Raw genomic sequence first — 21,928 nt, 5'->3', positions numbered from 1 at the left:
AAACCTGGTTTTCCTCAAGCCAGTTGTATTAAGAGTTTACCCAGAGTTTGCCTTCCACACATGCACAACGCAGCGGGGGGGTTCTGCACAGACGCATTCACAACAGCAACAAATCCTCAACAAAGAGGCAGCAAGTAATGTTTTAACTCTACTGCGGAGATCACGTGAACATGTTTACAGCACAACGACACCGTCCTCAGCTCTTATCACCACAAACTCTCTCGACATCTTCATCTGTGTCTTCTAAGTGTGTTACCGCATTTTAACCGGGAGATAATTGTATACTTTTTTTATTTTTTTAGAATTTTTGCATCTGTCGCTGCTGTGTTTTCACATCAAACTCTCCTGATTTTCTACGGACTTCATAATAGGAGGTCAGGCGGATAGAATCCACAGAAACAGCAGAGCGTCTCACTCGGACATTTGCGTTCACACATGCACCTCCTCTTGAGAAAATACGGATATAGTCTTCAGCTTTCAGTGCATGTCTGAAAGCTGCTCTATTGACTAACATGGCAGCAAGACGCCAAAGCTTTGTTGTTGACAGTGCTGAAAGGTAAAAAGGTAAAAGAGTGGTCTCACACAGCATTTCAAATTAAGACCCACACTTTATTTATGCTTTTAAACAAAGAAGGATTTTTTTTTTGTGTGTATTTCTGAGTTGCCTTCAAATTAGAGTGCTTATCTGTTGTATTAAATTGTACCCTCTAGATATTTTTGACCACAAGCACCACTTTGGTACCTATGGCGGTAGCAAAGGGGCACAAATGTCGCTCTCACACACAACAGATTCTGGGTACACACACTAAAGCTTTCCCACGCACGCACAGGAGAACTGCATTACATGCCACTTGCAGGTATGTGCACAACAGCAGCTGAAACTATGAGGTACGACTGCATGGACGGTAAGAACGTTATGGACGATCGCGCAAGCAAGTACACGGCAAATACAGTAGATCTGCAAATTGCACTGCACACAAAACCCAAAGCAAGAGATGTCTAATGTTATTACGAGAAAAAAATAAATTAGAACATGGCAGGGCCACGACCGTGTAGATAATTGATAGGAAACACTGCTTTGACATGATAAGATAGGGCAGTAGCCTTGGCAGAGGTATGCACTCTCAGAGCGCCCTTCTAGTTCTATCTGCATTTGTTTTATAGCTGGATTATGCAAAAACTACTTCACCGATTCCCACGACATATTGTGGAAGGGTGAAGCAGAGAAGAACCCATGAAAATATTGTGCAGATTCAGAAACAATTTTTCATTTTCTTTACATTTGCTATATTCAGCATTTTCGTCGATTAATCGCGAAGTAATTCGTGGATCTGCTGACAGAAACCAGGCATGTTTAGGGGCCTGATACATATGAATGTGTGCACATTGGAGCAGATCTTAATGAAAATCAGGATCTAGTGAATTTAAATGTGATTTCACAAGGAAATGCACTTTACACATTTGTCAGACTTCAAGGATATTCGCAAATAGTTTTGGTGGAGGTAACTCTGTTTCTGTGTGTGGATGATGGCTACTGGAGTCATCAGCAGCTCTGGTTATGAACTAGCTCAGAGATGAATGTGGGACACAGCATGAATGCAGTGTTAATGTTCAATCATGAATTTGAGCTGTTGCTCTCGATATCTTTACTCTGTGTTATGACATGTTAACATAACAGTAACATCTCACTCACAGGTTTTACTGCTGTGATCTGTGGTTAATTCAACAGTACTCATCCTGAATAGTCAGCACTGATTTAATTAACAACATATTCAATGGCTGCCTTCCATTTAGGTGCGCCCCCTTCAGGGCCCTGGTACTGTACATGCTGATGTAGACACCTGCTACATATCATTGATTTAAGTCCTAACATGTTTTTCCTCCTGTGACCAATTAAAAAAGTCCATATGCAGGAGTGGACATGGTTTAACTTGAAACTGCCTCACAGCAAACATTAGACTTGTAATCAAAGGACATGTGGTACAAATAACACTGATGATGGCTCTGTTCATTTGAGGTGTTATCATTAGTAAGACAGGATCCACCATAGCCCCTGGAACCAAAACACCCAATTGGATGCAGCCATTATTAATGTTATCAATAACATCTGTTGAACATGCAAGAAGTGATCCCGGAATATATAGTTCTTCTGTTACAATTATAAACAAATACGACAACATTAAATGTGGTAAATGTAAAACAAAGATGTCAATTCGATTGTGCAATTAAAACAGACAGATTGAGTGATGATTTTATGAATTTTTTAACCCATATTTTGACTTAAAAACAAAGTAAAATATGACTTAATTTACAATATAGCTATGCATCAGTAATTATAATCAAGTAATATTTTATTTTACTTGATATTTGACAAAACTTTTGTACTTTTACCAAAGTACTGAGTATTTCTAAACTGTGACACAGTACAACACTAAGATCTGATTCTTCTACCGCTGTTTGTAGTGCTTTTCTGAAAATTGTTAGACAGTCGCCTGGTGGTTCAACAAAACTCAACAGTCCACTTTCTGAGTCACTAAAGCTACAGCATCAACCCATGAAAAATAAAGACATTAGTAACTGAAACTAATTCCCAGATTAAAGTTCATAGAATAACCTGAACTTCTCTGCCAGTCAATGTGTTCTAGTCTTGGTGACCCATTACAAACAGGACAACAGAAGGCAAGGCCTTGTTGTCTGAAGCTCTGAGGCAAAGACGAAGACCCATCCTGCGAGCAATGTAAGGCAGCCTTTTGCACTCTTAATCACATCCTGACCGGATGTCCCAAAGTGCTTGGAGAGGGCGATTACATGTGGAGGCATGACGAGGTCCTTCAAGACACGTCCAGACTTGCTTCTTTTGTACAAAAGCCCAAACATTATCTTGGTGACGGAACTTAGAGTGCCCTGGGAGGACAGACTGGAAGTCTCTCACCAGCTGAAGAAGGCCAAGTACGAGGACTTGATCGTCCACCAAGGAATGGAACGCCATCTTATTTCCCATCGAAGTCGGATGCCGTGGTTTTCAAGCAAAATCAGTGCGCTATTTCTTCAAGAAGATCGGGCTGGACCCCAAACAGCTGAAGAAGGCCACTGGGTAGATCGCCACGGCACCAGAGGCTAGTTCATTGTGGCTGTGGGTGACAAGAGACTTCAGTTGGAACCCTTCTGCCGGTGAATCCTAACTTAGTCTTCAGTGCCCCACTCAGGCGAAGCATACAGGCTTAGGGGCGAAACGCTAGTGACCCTGAGATACCTGCTGACTATGCAGAATAGTTCCCAGTGAAACAACTGCTCCAACTATCCCGCCATAACGGAGGAAAAACTTGCAACATCTCATCTCAAGGAACCCCTTTTCAGACATGACCTCCGGGTAAAATCCGGACAATTGGCTACAGAGTTTACCCAGAGTTTGCCTTTCACACATGCAAAACGTAGCGGGAGGTTCGCTGCAAAGACACGTTTACAACACCATCAAATCCTCTGTGTTATTCAGGCGACAGGTGCAGCAGCCAGGTGCAGTTTGCAGAGGCAGGAAATGATCATGCATACAGCTCCCCGACACTGTCTTCTGATCTTATACCTCAAACTCTTGTGGCATCTTAGTCTGTGTCAGCGCTTTTTCACTGGCAGATATTTGTTTTCTTTTAGTTTCTTTATCCCCTACTCGCTCGTGCTGAATCCAGCGGTGAATCCCCCTCTGTGTTCACATATCGACTTCTCCTGGATTTCTACGAGCTTTATACTAGGAGGTCAGGTGGACAAAGTTCATAGAAACAGCGGAGCGTCACTCGGACATTTGCGTTCACGTATGCAACTCGTATGCAAAATAGGGAGGATCTGCGGAGTCCAGTGCATTGTCTGAAAGCAGCTGTAGTTTCCACTCGTAGGAAAGCATCTTCGGTGTTTCACCTGTGTTTGTTGTTTTTCATGTTAATAAATTTATTCACTAACTCATTATGTTCTTTTGTGGAACATAGTTGTACCATTAGAATCGCTTTAAAACCCAAAACATAATAAAATTGTTCTATATAAACACCTCAGTTTTACTAGGCCCAAACTGATTGAAATTTCAGTGATAAACCAATGAATAGAGACATTTTACAATTTAAACTATACTCTCAGCCTTCTTTCCAATGCATGGCCTCCATTTTTACATTAACAGGTATGTTTCTCCTATTCCTAAAAATGGCAGCTTCCAATATGAACTGGTCCTCTGCAGACCATTGTATTTTAATTCCGACTCTAAAAGAACTGAATATCATTGGATGCCTCAATGAGAAAATAAGAAACCGCAAACACATTCATGTACTTATGAGTATGTCACATAGCTGTTCAGGTTAAATGCATTAGTGCACGTAGACACCAGACACATCCCGTGTTAACAGTTGACCTATTATATTCAATCAGAGTACAGAGACATGTGCATGGATCCATGGCGGACCATTCTGCTGTCTGCGTAAAGAATCAAAAATCTGATGTGACATGAACAGAGCAGAGAAATTGACGTGAAATCCTCATCTGTTAATCTGCTCATTTGTTCTGGTTTCAATCCTATTTGAACACAGATAACCTGGGATCAAGGAGGTTAGTGGCAATAATCAGAGTACTTGTACTTGTATCAATCTGGTTACAGCTGAATTAATGGTGCAGATTTAGACACACTGAATAGCAATGAAAGAGAGTGCATAAGTGGGGGAAGGGGTGCCTGTAGTTAGTGAGTCCTCAAGGACACAATGTGCTGTGGGAGCCTGGGTGAGGTGTTGCAGGGAGGCAGCGTGGATAAGAGGACGAGAGGGGGATGGGAGGAGGGACTGCTGACGCATTTAGGAGCTGGTGGAGGGTTGGGGGGGTGGAGGGGTGGGGGCTGCTGACGTCTGGACAGCCATGCAAATCTAAGAAACCAAGGAGATGGCCCTGGTCCAAAGTCTGCCTGGTGAACCGTGGTGATCCCTGGCAAAAGATGAAATGAAGCACTAAGGCGGCTCGGACGACAAGTTTGCATTTCTTCCCTTTGCTACTTGGCAGTGTTCCTCTCTGTTTCACAGAGTGGTCCACTTAAGTGCAGAGCAGCATCTCAACTAGTGCGTCCTGGACAGAGATAACAGTGGGCCGTGTTCTGGCTTTTTTCAAAGCGCAAAAATACAAAGTAGAAAGAAAAAGTGGGTCGTACTTTGTACGTTTTGTTTCCTAAACACTGTGAGACAGACGCAGAAAGAACTGAGCCAAATGTACCTGAGGCAGAACTGTGCGCTCATACTTCACAGTCACAGAACCACTTACATTTCAGTATGGAAGAGACTGTGTTAACAGTGTGGATGATAAAGTGTAAAATCAGCTGTGTGAAAATAAAGACACTGCCTGTCCACACAGAACATGTTTCCCCAGTGTTTTGTCTTGTCACAGGACAGAACAGATAAGTCTCTGTTTCATTTAACACAGCTGTCCACACATGTGGTTCTCACGGTGGGTGTCCTGGCTCCCAGGGGTGCTTTGAGGATGGGCGGGGGTGCCACAAGATTTCTTCATTTTACTGTTCATTTGCATTTCCCATTTCTGACTTTATTCGTCTTCATCTTTATTCGTGTGCTATTGGAGGACTAGCAAAGTATGGATTTCACTGTATGTGTAACACCTGTTTTGACCATGCGTATGATAATAAAGAATTTTGTACCTTGAAATGCTGTATAAAAAAAGCTTCCTAAATATGCTGTTACGTCAGAAATAGGACATCACACCACACGTCAGCTGGTTGGAAGAAGCTGTTTTCAGACATGACCTGCGAAGGAACTCCTGAGAATTGTGTTCGGACTTTCTCCAGAGCTTAACTTTCACACACGAAAACAACGCAGCGGGAGATTCTCTGCTCCGTGTATGGCACCGCTTCTTCATCCGGAGATGCTTGGTTGTTTTTGTTGTTGTTGTTGTTTTCATTTTTGCATCTGCTGCGTTTATTGGAAACGTCATCAATCCCCCTTTTCGCTTGCGGTGAATCCTACGGGGGATCTCCTGCTGTGTTCTCACATCGACTACTTTCTGCAGACTTTATACTAGGGGGCCACACGGAGAAAGTCTGCAGAAACTGATCTCTGATCTGAAGTTCAGTGCCTGTCTGAAAGCAGTTCTAGTAATGTAAGATGCTTTGCTGCCAGCAGTAACTGTCAGAGCAGTGATGGATTTGTCACTATGAAATACTTATTTGACACATTTGGTCCTGAACCAACCAAGAGAACTGAAATCAGGCTGTTCAGTTGAAGCCTGTCAGTGGAGTCCTGCCCAGGGCTCAGACGGTCACATGTCCAAGTAAATGCCTCTGATTTAATTTAAAGCCAACAGTGCTGCTGCAGCTCCAACCGCCACTCCAACCTCCTCCTCTTCATATTTTTACAGATTTAATTCCATTTCATGTTCATGTATGGACAATTAGCTGTCTTGGCTGAATCTACATCACTGAATTGTACCTTTGAGGACATTTTGGAGATGAAACAACAAAAATAATCCTCTGGATAGGTTTCATTTTTGAAGAACGTTTGGAAACCACTGGTCTACACATCTGCAAAATAGCTCTTCACACTCTCTCACCCACACCTAACAGTCTTGTGTGCTATTCCTTGTATAGCAGTGTGTGACTCAACACCTCCAGTGTATACACAGATGGAAGGGTGTAATCATGACGTGAAAAAAAACTATAAAGCATAGAAATTCGTTGGGGAAACAGGCTACCGCTGACCTTTCCCTATCACCATTTATCTAGTTAAATTCCTACTCCTTTCTCTTTAGAGCTAAAATTACCTAAATTGTTCCTCTAACTTCATCCTTCCCACAACATGTGCGAGAGAACCAAAGTCATGACATCATGCTCGGGCAGGCCTCTGTTCCAACAACTTTGGTAACTCAAGAAAATCTCTGAATCAATAATTCTTTCATCTGTCTCTTAGAATATGGAAACTGGCACAAACATGTTTTATTTTTCAAACACCTATTGGCATCCACCACAGCAGCTGCTAAAAGACACTCAAAGCTTTGTAGTTGCAACACAAACAAGTGTTTTGTGAGCACAGAAAAGGGAACGCTCCCATAGAAATGCATGTTGAGCCACAATGTTTTGCCACGATGAATTAATTCCCCTAAATTTACACCGTCATCAGCTTTATTCTATTTGTCCTCATCCTCACTGCGGAGGATTGGGATTTACATACTGTTTATACCACAGAGTGTATCCAGGGATGGAAACGGTGAACCGGTGCATGTGCACCTCAATTGACAGGCACACAGAGAGGGTCTGTGGATCGGCATTAGGGACAGTGAAAACATCACCTAATCAATGTGGTGTCCCACTGGGATTTGTCCAGGTCTAGCTGATGATCAGTCTGACACTGCTGACAAAACTTAACAAAACCCCTTTTGTTTAAATCCACTTCATTTGGGTTCGCACTAAATTATGCTGATGCACTGTGAGCTGTTACTGATGAAAGTATATATTCATATGTATTAGCTTAGGTCAAAAGGTAGTCCTTACATTTTAGTAGTGTAGTTTTACTCAGCAAATGCTAAATACCCTTTAGTCCAGTTGTTTTGAGGCTATAAAAACAAGGTGAAACGTCATTGGTCAACCGTGTGTATTGGCGGGACCTTGATACGGCTGCTCCATCCCCCGATTGCTTCTGATAAGACTGTGTCCATGACGTCAGCGGCGTAAGATTGCAGCGTTCATATCCAGGATATTTTGGCTTAATTTCTGTGTAGTGGGAGGAAGTGGAGCTATTTTGTCCATCTTTATATACAGCCTATGTTAGCACCCTACGTAGTTTTTACATTTCCAATGCATTTTAAGGCCCGCGTTATACTGTTCTATCCAACCAAATGTGTAGGCAACTGGCTGAGTCATGAACGTTAATGTTCCCGTTCTTACATCGATCCTACATTCGTTACTAGAGGATTCCAGTAGAAGGCACACCACAAAACTCAGATTAAAGTTAGTAGATCGCTCCGCTCTATAATCTTTGACTCCAATCTGTCTGCCACTTCCTGATTTGTGTGCAGTAAACATAAACAAAGATGGTGATCAACATATTTGGCTAATGTTAAGATAGACATCCTACAAATGTGGGTAATTCTGGACCTGATCACACAGCTTGTCTTGAAAGTCTGTCGCTAATGATGTGCCCACCGACCCTGGCAACATGTCAGTTGCGTTAATTTTGAGGGCATGCACCTACACACCAAATGAGCACAGGATACAAAAAGCAACAAGCAAGTAAACTCCGACCCGACGGCTTTAGCTGCCACCATCTTTCTAAACAGTTACCATGTTTACAAGTGTGACTCTGCTGTGCAGTTTTAACAACTGACTCACCTCAGTAAATCTAGTTAGCATATCTAAACTAAACAGAACATCTCTAATCTAATTAAGTACACTTGTTCCTTCTAAATTTGCATCACTGCTGCTAACTGCTGTTCACTGCAGAGTAGTGAGTCATTCAGAAGCTGGATTCACTCACTTGTTCACTAAAATACTGTTCACAGTGCAACACCCCCCCCACACACTTTTACACTGACTCGCACAGAGCATGTCTGATGATTTCTTGAAGTTGTGATACTTGATCATCATTAACAAAACTTCTATCAGACATAATACAGATCGACGATTATGTGTTACAGCTGTGGCTTCAGATAACTCAGACCTTAAAGCCCCGGCTGCAGGAGCCGCACCAAGGCAAATATTGACTCGTTTTACTATGCATGGGAAAAAGTCGAACCGGGCAGCTTCACTGCTATTGACTGCACGCTGTTGAAAAGGAAATAACACATGAGCCATCACAATACATTAGCAGTTAGCCCTGTTCATGGTGATACACTCCAGTTTACTCCACTTTTTCAATTTCCTCTTTGCCACACACACTACACAATGTTTATATCAGTGCCATACTAGTTCTAGAATTTAGAATCCATCACATCTTATAGATCATAAAATTCTGAAATTGTATTAGGTATTCTGGTGTGTCTATGGACAGTACATGTAAAATGAAGTCAGAGTGAAAATGATGAGGAAGATTTCCCCAACTGCACAAATTCTCCTTCATAACACAGGGCTGCATGGCTGCAACCTCAACGGCTGAGAATGTGTTGATTCTTTGACAATATTTCAAGCATGAAATGTTTTATCCATTGAGGTCAGTCGTTATGAAATCATGTTGCAAAACCACGTTGTGACCTCAGTGTTGTATGGTAGGAAATTGATCCATTAAGATACCATGATCTTGGTCTTTCTTTCTCCTGGTTCCATCAGCACAAACCACAGGACAGTGCTTCAGTGTGACTGGGCCACGAATCTTGTGATTACTCAACCCTTAGGAGCATACACAATCCTGTCCAAACAGTTATGTAGTGTCTTTTGTGGTTTGGGGAGGAAGCGTTATAAAATCTGAATAGAAAAATGCAACCCTGATGTTGTCGTAGTGATGTCTCTGAGGTTATATCCCAGCTTGGGCAACACTAAGCATGAAGGTAAAGCATGAATCATGAAAGAAAAATGTTTATTGACTGATGATTGAAATGTAGTATTCAGTGTTTTGGAGCTTAACTCATGTAGGGGCTAAAGGTCAAGAAGATTTTGGTTGCTTCTTTGTATTAACGGTGATGGGCTTCACTCTGTGGGGATGCTAACTTATTGCTCTGGCCCAAAACATTTACTAAAACATTTTGCATGGATTGGCATGAAATCTCATACAGAAGTTCTTATTGTCCTGACAATTTCCTTCCAGGACCATTATCAGGTCAAAATAGTATTTTGTCCAATATTTTAAATTTATCACCAAGTGGCTGCAGTACTTAGTAGTAGTTAGTAGTACTATATATATAGCAACCATAGAGTGCTAAAGTCTCTGCTGTCTTAGATGGACATTTATTGTAGTAACACTGACATCACTTTAATATTAAATCACTGTAGCTTCCTACATTCACCTCAAGAGAGAAACAGCATTTGTGGGAATGTGTGACTAACACTCTATCTGTGTTGGTATGCAATCACGTCAACCAGCACAAATCACATTTCTTCAAGCCGTGGGGCATCATATTGCACTCAGACATGATCTTGTTTCCACCAGATTAGCCCTGTCTACATTTGATGACCTGTTATTGAAGACAATTGCAGCTTGTTGCTGCAGTCATTGTACAAATGATACCGTTGTGCATTTTTTCAAGCAACTGGAGGACTAAAGGCAAGGCCAGCCAAGTTTATTTGTAAGGCACCATCCAGACACAAAGCAAGTCTAAGTGCTCTGAGGAGGCATGCATATAAATCAAATGTAAGACATTGAGAAGCAATTAAAATGGCATTACAAGAGAATCAAGGTATAAATCACAATGTATATCTGACAAAAGTATTGATCTTGTTCAGGTATTCATCATAATGTTCATGTATACATTTTAAATTTCAATCTGCAATTTGATGTGATTTGTCAATTCCTTAAAGAGTTTGACATTATATTACAGGTGGATCTAAGAATGGTATAGAACAGTGGTCACCAATCTTTTCAAGCCCAAGATCACTTCTTACTTCTGAACATAAGCCGAGATCTACCAGCCTGATATCTTCCAAAAAACTCACTTAGGAGGGTCATATTTGTTAGTTTTGCAATTTCTGTTAAAGACTCAATGTATGAGCATAAATATACACAAAGAAAGGCAGTTGTGCTACTTTATCTATGCACAATATTCACATAAATATCAAATATCAAATATTTAGCTTCAGTTCAACTATATGTTTTTTTTTGTAGTCCTGTTTACTCAAATAAATACAAAGTGCTCTCAGTGTGAGCCTTGCATCTTTACAATACCCTGGATGTTTCACAGTAAGCCTTTTTACAAGCAAAAGGAATGGATACGGTCAACAGAAACGCTGGAGTGCTTTTATTTTGAAACGCATACAGAAAGTGTTGCAACCATTTGTTTAATCAGATAAATATTAAAACTCAGGTGAAAGATCATTTTCTGTTTATTCTGCTGTGAACCACAATGTTTATCTGTCTATGACACAAACGTTTTTCCAACACTTCCCAAACCCGTTAAAGTAAAAGCACTTCAGCGTTTCACTGTCTGCATCCGACTTGTATCGAAGGAAATACAGTAGATCAACCAGCAGCTCTGCTGACAGCAGCGGACACACTGCCGATTGAACAACCGACACACAGCTGATCTGTGGAGCAACCGCAGCCTGTGAGTCCAGAGAGTTATGGGGATCGACGGTAAAGTCTGTCAAGATCGACCAGTCGATCGATGGGTTGGCGACCACTGGTATAGAACAAAGAGTCTGTCAGTATGCTGACGATCTCCTCCTTTATATTTACTCAGTCTCTCTTCCCTCTGTTCTAGAGTCATTTGGCACCATATTCTGATACAAATTGAACTTGACTAAAAGTGAGTTGTTTGTAAATTCTGCACCGCACCCATCTTACTAAGGTTTTAGCTCTCGAAAATGTATAAAGGAACTGAACCAACTTGCGACAGATGCCACCAAATGCCAGCGAGCCATGCACATATGTTCTAGTGTTGTCCTACCCTGCAGTCCTACTGGGAAGAGATTTTTAGCTCATTATCAAAGGTTACAGGGGAAATTTTTTAACACAATGTCATGACTGCAATATTCAGTGTATGTCCACCTGTTGTACCACTCTCCTCCTGAGAAGCAGCCTTCACAGCCTTTGCCACCCTATTGGACAGACGCCTTGTATTGCTCAAGTGGAAATCCCCAGCTCCTCCTTCATATACACTGAATGATTTGATCTTTCAGTTGTTTTAGTTGGAACATTAACATCAATCAAATTTAATGACGTGACAGAAAGCAGACCCACCAACAAGTATTAATGCACTTCATTTAATAATATTTTTCTTTTTAATTTAATTATTCATTTAAATTCATAATTATTTATCTATTTTGTCATCATTTTTGTAATTGTTACTAATTTAGTTCTATGTTGGGGGTTCGTTCGTTTGTAGTATTAATGCTGTCTTTGGTGTTCTCCTTATCCCGCTGTGACATTGAAATTGTTGATATATTTTGTATTCAAAATTTTCTATTAAAGTGCTGAGGTAATAGAGTTTGACATTTACATTCCCTTTACTTTCTTTTGGTATGGACCACTTGTTGCATCACATATACACATCTCCCCATCTCCTAAAAAGATGTTTTAAATATTTTTGATTAACCTTCATTTTCAGTAGCAGGGAATCAAACATGTTTGCCTTCCAGATTAACAGTTTTTAAAGATTATAACTTGAATTTATAAATGAAAAAGTAGCTTCAGGTCGAGAGAGAAAAGACTTATAAGGCCTACAAAAAATGCCTTGAGATAATGTATGCTGTGATTTGGCACGATGCAAATTGAATTGAAGAGTATCCTCTGATAACACCACAGGGTGATGCTAGAAAAAAAGTTATTATTACAGAGGCGTTTGTAAAATTAAAAAGTAAATTAAACAATTATTTCTGAAGAATAAGACCATTCTTAAGACCTTCTTCACTGGCTAGGAATTGCATATAATTTTTTTATATTTATATTGCTTGGATCTGGAAATGTGGGTGATTAAAAAAGTCTCAACAGGAAAGAAACATTAGCAGTTATCCATACAACAGGTCAGCCAAACTTATATGGGAGAAAATATTTCCTTTGCAATTATGGATGCACTCACTTAACCTCCAAATACTTTAGATAATCTGGCTACAACTGTGTATAATGGTATTATTATAAGGACAGATAATAGACACAGTTGTGTAAATAAGAACTAAAGCTTCTAAATTAACTTTACTGAGAAATCTATTTGCACAAAGCCAAAATTGTACTATGTCATCAAGGGCAGACTTGCCTCACAGACCTCTTGGAGAGACTCATAAGGCTTCACATTAAGAAGCCTTATGTGAGCTGTTTTCCGATTGTATAATCTATCATAGCCTTATTCTGGAATCTGGGCAGCATATTCTGAGAAAAAGAGCTTTGCTCATGATGAATAAGTTACTTGGAAATTACTTGGAAATCCATGAATCAAGTCTTTCCTCGTGCAAGGCTCAAAATATTAAATGAACGAGAACTTTTGAGCATATCCTGATTATTCCCATGTTTTTATCTGTCTTTGACAAAAGCAGTATTGATGTGATCCATTGAGATACACAATGTAGTAACATTCATTTATAAATAACAGAGCTGTGTACGTAACTGAATAAGTGTTCCAACCGTGGCTTACTAAACATTTTCTGTAGACTGACACTGTTGAAGTTTTCACAAGACTAAAGTTTAAAGGCACCATATTCTTATTTCATCACTCTAAACTTTTACAGTCTGTGTTTAGCTCGTATTCAGTATCATCAGCCCACAGCAAACAGATTCTCTGAGCAGATGTTGATCTACATATAAAAGTGAAATTCTCTCTCAGGCAGTTTGTGGAGTTTGCCTCCTTAAAAAGTCTTATTCTCCAACTGTCAACAGGTTCACCACATCATGTGATTAACATAATTCAGTTTTGTATGCACATTTCCAGTTCACTTATTGTTTATTTATATTACCCTTACCTTATTTGCCCATAACCTGGTATTAACATTGACCGTGAGAGAAGTTAGTCTTTTCACACCTGGCATGAAAATGTGTTGTGAATCTAAATCCTTTGGCCACTTGTGATCGGATCTCAACTCCCTGCTCTATATGCAAATAATCATGTATGATATTTGTGTTCGTGAAGACCAAATTATGCTGTTTTAACCCAGTCCAATCATACAAATGTGTCCAATGTCATTGAGAGAACAGGACAAGTCAATTTTGGGATCCTCTGAAAAGGATTACATTTAATTTACACAATCCCAAATACATACGTTACTAACTCATAGAACACATTGAAGTGATTTCTTTTTTGTTATATATCAATGCGCTTTTCATGTGAATGGGTAACGAAGATTGCTATCATTGGGCGGATTTATTATTGTTTTAACTTGCATTCACTGTGGCGTTAAAAAAAACGTATGCACATATCTGGAGAGAGGTACTGCTACAGGTTCACCGTGCACTGAAACCTGCAATTCTGTTTGTGTGTGAGTCATGGCCACACCCGCACAATCACAGAGTTATTAAAAAAATAATTGTAGTGTTATGCAAAGCAGACAAAACACAAGCTTCCCTTGTCTTCTCTGCTGACTCACACCACGCATAGACAGACAATCTGTCTATCAGTCACAATGAGTATACTGTCATTGTCACCTTCAGAGATCACCCCCACCCATACACACACACACACACACACACACACACACACACACACACACACACACACACACACACACACACACACACACCCTTCAACCCGCCTTTCCTCTCACATTTCTCTTCTCTTACCCCAACCGACACATGGCCAACCACGCTGAGCTTGGGTTACTGTTTAGTGTTAGTTCTCCATAATATTGTACGGTCTCGACAAATTGAATTGAATGATATCCTCTGAGAACACGCCAGGGTGATGCTGGGGGGAAAAAAGTTATGCAGTCAAAAGTTTTAGTGTTTGGGAGCATAAAGGTGCATTGGAACAGTTCATAGTAGTTTGCTCTGTTAAACTTCAAGTAACTAGCTATTATCTTGTGTACAAAGTTTACATATTAGCCTGTAAACTCTTTATATGTGTGTGTGTCTGTCTACTTGTCTCTGTCGCTCTTCTTACAAACAAAAACGATCACATTTGTTTAGTTATTAATCGATGGTGTCCAATCATGAATCCGGATCGTTCCATTCACTTTAACCCTGATGTCATGGCTGTGCGCGTCACGTCTCGTGTTGTGTGTGGCAGGTGCTTAAATAAATCATATATTAGTAAACTTCATTAATGTTTGGATCCTAATAACTTCTGATCAGTGATGGTGTTTATCGATAACGTGTAAAGGGAGCGCAGGTCAGCGGGGGAGTGTGGAGGGAGGACATGCAGCAGAGTAATACAGCATGCTACAAGGATACCGGATTCATAAAGCACGTCTGCCCTGATCCTAAATCAGCTAAGGCCATCATTTTGCAGTAAGGGAAACCCAGCAAAAGTCAGGCTTTCTAGTCTCAAACTGAAATAAGACATAAGACTTCCGAAGTCTAACACTTTCTCAAGTGGTCTGACACTACACCTTGTTGCACATACCTGGGATACTTGTGCCTCAACATCTTTCTTTTGTCTTCAACCCTGATTCACCTATGTGACTGGAGCGCTGACATGAGTCATCTCGTAAATAAGAGTTCATGGGAATGTGGATGAGGCTGACTTTCTCAGACGGTGAGACTCAGCGATAGGACTGGAGAGAAAAAAAACAAACATTACCAAGCCGGAAATCCTGAAATGAACTCACTGTTGCTTCAGGGCAATGAGAGTAAATGACATCTAGCTACCCAGAACTGTTTATCGGGAAACATGGAGAAACTTACATCAAAGCTTGGGAAAGGGTGTGGTTCAAGCTCTGGCAGTCCTGAATCAAAGTGTCCTTTACACATGTTGAATTCTTGGATTTGACTTTTAGCTGTCAGTCTAGTCACTGGGGAGCAAAACCTTTAAAGAGGTTTCAGTGAACTATCATTAATATGCAGAATGTTGTGTCCTTCCACTAAACTGGTGGTTATGAAAGAGGCAAATTGTGTTATATCTCTTTTACCTATTACATTGTTGGTGTTTTATTTAGAGTCTGGTTTTAAGGTTTTAATGCCAGCTTGCATTATTGAACTCACTTTTATTCTGCATTATTATTCTGGTCTTACACGATATGTCCTTGTGTATTAGTTTTTGTTGTTTGTTGCTCAGTATTCTGTTCTGCAGCTGCTGTAGCACTTTGGCCCAAGAAAGATTTCCCTGTGGGGACAATAAAGTACATTTGATTGGATTTGAGAAAGGATGTTCTAATTTATGGGGTTGTTTGTTTCTATTGCTTTCATTTTAACTGGATACTGTTATTTAAATCAGGTTTATCATTTTTATTATTATCAGTATTGTAATCAAGGCATTGTTTTATCTGTGGCCCAACTAAAATAAAAAATATTAACAATGGAAAAAATAAGTACTTGTATGGTAAATGAGTCACTCATTGGGATGAAACCCTGGAAAAATATCACCCATCTCAGTAGCCAGCTCTACAGACCCTTTTAACATCAAAAGCTTGTTTTCCATCCACAACTTTACTGCTTTTGTTCAGTCTGTAGACTTTATATCAAAAACAAATGACATGACAGCTCCTCAAAGTGAAGCCAAAACATCGTGGTAGCTGCAGTATAGGTAATAAACCCTGTCTTCTCCGTGTTAGCTGATGGGACTTGGGCCTAACTAAAAAAACTGAGTACGTGTTAAATCAAAGGTTTCTATCACACAGGCATTAATAAGAACCAGGTAGTGCTGGGCCTGCCTGGGCTTGTAACTGTGAGCCGATTTAGGTGACGTCATCCTTTATTTTAGATCAGTCTGACTTTTATCTGTTCGTGTGAATCACCAAACCTGCTCTCACGTAAAGAACTGCTGTTTTCAGATTTGAACTCGCTGAGAATGATCTGATCTATTCACAAATCAGCTCAATCGCACAGTTTGCTAACTTTGAACTGGGAGCTGACAGGGTAAAGTCAGTTTATTGTCCGGCACAAGTGATTCGGACATTTGCGTTCACACATACAGTTCCTCAGGGTAATTTCTACAGAAGTTCAGGGTTGCAGTGCATGTGTGAAAGCAGGTAAAAAATAGACTCTGCTATACCTGCGATTACTGCAGCCTCATGTGTTGTGGATCTGAAAGTCCTGGTGTCAGCAGTGCTTTAAAGTATTACCATGTCAGAACACACGTGGCACACAGAGCCTCCCTGCTGTCCCACCAGGTGGACCTGGCAGTGCCGGCCCTGCTCTGTGTCCTGGATTAGACTTGGCTGGCAGACAGAACAACGAGACTGGGGATAAGAGCTGGTTGCCTGTGCAAAACAGTCGAGCCTGACACTTGTTTGAAGTGAACCAGTTTGGTCGGTAGATGAAGGGACAGAATATTCCGAAAACATGCATATGCCTTATTAATGTGTATACTATACACAGTGCGATACGGCTCTTGGAATAGTGGATTGCTGTTTCACTTTGCGGTTTATGAGTAAATCTCCTCTTACTGTTTTACTCATTGGAAACTTCCAGCTGGATGAGACAGCTCTTTTGAAATGTAAGGGCTTGTTCACACCTGGTATCAACATCTGCCTCCAGTGATTTGATCACAGGTGGACAGTTGGTCAGTTCACACCTGGCATTGGGATGCATCAACACGTGTGTCCCCAGGGTTTAAGGGCTCTACAGCTCTACAATGAAATAAGAGTTAACCAATCTAAAATAAGAAGAAAATTGATATGTGGTGGTTTATCTTAATATCGTGCAGATGGTCACAAAAGTAAATCAGTGAATGTGAAACACAGAGAAGTGAAAACGTGCTTTCAGTTCATTTTGAAACAGCAGGACAGAGGACATCAGCCGAGCAGGTCCTTCATGTGGCCCCGGACACATTTGTGTTCCCACAGCTGAAAGAATGTGGCCACATGCGTCACAGACCTCCTCCAGCAGTGGTCTGAGTGGTAGGATCTTAAATGTGCCCTAAAGCCACATCCATGCTGCTAAGTTTTCATTTGAAAACAGGAGTTTCTAATGAAAACGATCTCTGTCCACAGGAGCTCTGCATCAGTGTTAATTCCCGTCCATACTAACACGCCTGAAAATGCATATCACGTGACCACTCGCAGGTCATTTGGTTGTTGAATGCAGAATTGGCGCAGATTGTGTGAATATTAGTCAGTCTCCTACACAACAGTTCTCATGTTGTAAAATAGAGAATTTAACTGTAAAATAGCTGTCAGCCATGTAACTCATGCCAAGTGACGATCAGAGGAGGGCAGGAGCTGACCTGTACAGCAACAGTCTCCTGCTGCTGGCTCGTTGCCTGCAAATACAAAGCATTTAGAAAGGAAGTGTGAAAGGGGCTCAGATACAGTACAACATATCGTGGCCAATTATTCAAATTGTATTCAGTATTCATGCAATTGCCACGATTATACATTGAAGATTTAATCGTAGATTTTTCAAATGCAACCCTTAAACTTTGAATACATCTACAGGAGGTCTCGTTTATATATATGTACACATGTTTTTATCAAAACACAAGGTAGGGCTACAGCCAAGGATAATCCATTCTCACCAGTCCCTTTATACAGCCTGTTGAAGATAGGAATGTTGTGCTGTAATTCTTCTGCTGTTTTTGTTTTTAAAATATTTGTATTTCCGACATGCATGTTAGACATGAAACTAGAAACAGAAGCTCGTGTGTTGCAGGTCACGCCTGTGATTCTGAAAAACCAACATAACGGGGGGGGGGGATCTACATCATTATTCTAGGCTTTTGTTACAGCATATTGCAGGTATATTCATCCTATTCATCCATATGCAATTCTTTTGTTAGTACAGAAACTGTGTGACAGAAAACCTGACGATAACCGGGTGTCATTTATTTTTCCTATTGCCATTAATAGGGTGGCTGCAATCACTGCATCGTTATGAGTCTGTTGTTTAGCTTTCACAATAACTTTGGTGTCTTGTTTCCATGTCACACCAGAGAAAATGGGTTTGTCACAATTAACGAACATGCTACATGAAAAGCATGCAAGTGTATAATTATGCGCATGACCAAAATTAAAAACCCTAGATAATCTCCCCTTTAACAGGAAAAATTCTCTGGGCTGAGAGTCAAGAAATGGGGAAGATAGGAGAAAGGAAGGAAGAGCTATATCACTGGAATCAGTTTTGGACCACTGAAGTGTACAAGTTTAAAAGGGTGTGGAGGAGGAAAGAAATTATCTTATCAAACTTTTGTAGCTGTTCCTCAGCTGCTCATGGTTAGAGGATCTAGGCTATGTCTGCTCCCCATGAATCTCCTTCACAGGTAGACTGAATTTATGGCAGCCAAGCTGCAGTGGGGTTAGGGATGCCACCAAGTTTTGAAAATGTACATGTATTATAAAATATTATATTTGGGGTTCTGGTTGCATTTGATCCTGTTTTCAAAAAAGTAGAGTGCCCGGTTAAGAAAAGCTGGTCAAGCAAAAACCGTCATGTAAAGATGTAGCAGAGAAAACAATTTGTTATGTAATTTCTAAAATTGATTGTTAATTGTCCTAAGAATCACACTGAACTAAAAAAGGATGAGGCTGTACAGTGGATGTGTGTTGCTACAGGTACTGGTAAAACAATGAAATCCAATGCCCAGCTGGATTACTGAGGGACTGTCAGCTACCGAAACACTGCTAAAATACTCAGACAGGATTTGACAACTCTGGAAAGTTATCAGAGTTCATGCTCAGTTTAAAAAGTTATAACGTAGTTTACAAGGCAAGTGGAGCTGCTGATACTTGATTTGCCAATGGGATGTGTTTCATATTTCATTGTGGCAAATGTTGAGCCAAGTTTAACTTTTTTTCTTCTGGACAACCCAGGAAACTGTTGAGACACTAGCATCACTGAAATAAATGAGAATACGGACTTTTCCCTGCACTGCTCATGGAGGTCTGAACAAAGTTCTGCACACGCATCGAGCACGTAACACTATAGCGTCTGAAAACAATAAATTGTCGGCCAGCCAGGGAATTTGCGATTTCCCAATATCAACCAGATGAACTGCAAATGTCTTTCCCAACTGTAATACTTCAGAGCTTCATACAGGCAAAAGCACCATGTGCTTTAAAAAGTAGGATTGGGGAGGAAGGTTGTAGGTTTTCACTGTTGCAACGACAAGGTCATAGAGCCTTATGCTAGCTGCAGCTATGATTCACAATGCTGATTATCACCCAGGTTTTGCTGCTAAAGTTCAATTAAATTTGACCCCATTTACACTGATGTTCAATACACCCATCCATTGGGATTCTGATTCTCAATGAAAAATGGCAAAACTAATGGCATGAGCAATTTTACTGAGGAGAAAATGGTGGAAAAGTTCATGTCATTCTCTCAATTCTGGTGTTCTTAAACTTTTGGTCTGAAAATTGTGTAACCAACGATCAAAAACCACTTCTTTTGAATTACTTAGGAAGGTTTGCATCACTGACTAATAGCAAGTTGTCATGACAGTGGTGACTCATGAAGGGAACGTGGAGCTGGAAAGTTAACACTGACGAATCTTATTGGTGTTGCACCATTCACTTATTTGAATTTCTTGTGTCAGACTATCATCGGTTCCAAAAAAAAAGTGATGGCGTATGAATATTGAGACAGGAGTCAAAGACTCATTGTCCCTCTTCCCTATTTTTACTGAACTGAATCGAGCACAAAGGTGAAGAATAAGCCAAAGGAGAGTAAGTGAGAATCTCTGGGAGCTACTGTAGCACTATAGCCTCTAACCTTCTAATGAGTTAGTGGTTGGCTCCTCTGCTTCAGGCTTCATATAACCAAAGCTGTTTTGAGCTCCAGAAAATACTTACTCCGGAGTTTGCCTTTCACATGTGAAGAACGTAGAAGGAGATTCTGCAGTCAGATGCGCTCACAACAACACAGACATGTCTTTGACAGACATCACCTTCTTCAGACGGTTTCAGCCTCAGCACTTCTTTTGCGCTCTTTGAATCAATTTGACTCACAGTACATATTTTAAGACCCCCACTGAACAGCCATATATTTAGGGTCATGGTTCACTGATCTTTTCACATGGACCACTTTCTCAACTCGTGTAAAGGAGGAATAGAGGAGGGCAAACGGCAGCGAGATATCAGAGAGCTTTAGAGAGAAGAATAGGATGGGATTAAGTGCTGTATCATCAGTGCTCTAAATTAAAGAAGTTCCGGGAGGAAATATTTCACTTGCTCATCTTAATAGCTGGAGAAAGACGTCACCCTTGACTGTGCTGTTGCTGTAATGGGTTGCTGTGAGGGGGCCTTTGAGCAACCGAATAAGACCCTGCAGGCTGTCGTGATTGGTATGCTTGCAGTTAATAGGGTTATTTAGAGAGAGGATATCATCCTCCACGCCTTGCTGGAGGAAGGGGCTGAATGATACCGTTTCCTGTTTATACTTTGAAGAGAGAAACTTCTCTTCAGCTATTAAACTATCTCTGCAGGTGGATATCTATGTGCACCTTATTGTAAATCCATAGCCGAGCCAGAAGGAGAAATAAGAAGTGGAGAAATAAATAAGCCATCATTGTACGAGTTAAAAGTTGAATTAATTAGAAGTACAGCGAAACAAGATTTTGTTGCTACAGCCTTACTTTAGTCTGGTAGTAATGTCGACCCAGTCGGACGTTGATGTATAAAAGGGGGATTACGCCTCAAATAGTTGTGTAACGAATGAAAAGAGAGAGTCACAGAGAAGTTCAAAGCCCGACTTCTCCCTCACACCCGCACACAGCTGGCCAATCCCAGTGTGAAGTGAGGGAGAGTGTCGGATCGTCAGTTTGGGAGAGTTACAGAAATGGTCGGTCACAGTCTCCTTTACTTGAGGTCAGAGCGGCAGAAGGGATCCAAAGCTATCCAACCAGACAGTACAAAGACAAGCTTAAATGTTCAATGATGTTCACAGTCTGTTTTCCTGCCTGCTCTATTTGGGCTGGGCTGGTAGTCTACAGTGGGTCTATCAGGGTTTCTTTTTTCACTGTCTGCCTGCTGCTGCTGGTGGAAATATGGCTGATGGCAGCAGAGAGTGAACTGAAACTATAAAGTTGGAGACAATAAAACCAAAAGCAATCATCTGAAAGATGTTAAAATACTCAATAAATCGGAGCCGAAGTGTACAACACACACGTCACAACACATCTGACCCAGTGTTGATGAAAAGAAATATAAGTGGAGCTTTAAATTATAGTTTCATATGATTCTGTTACACCAATGTGATCTCCAGCAACTGGATACACCCAGGTGGCCATAACAGTGGATATA

Source organism: Hippoglossus stenolepis, chromosome 17 (assembly GCF_022539355.2).
Source record: "Hippoglossus stenolepis isolate QCI-W04-F060 chromosome 17, HSTE1.2, whole genome shotgun sequence".
NCBI lineage: Eukaryota > Metazoa > Chordata > Actinopteri > Pleuronectiformes > Pleuronectidae > Hippoglossus > Hippoglossus stenolepis.
Note: the sequence above shows the minus strand (reverse complement) of the source record.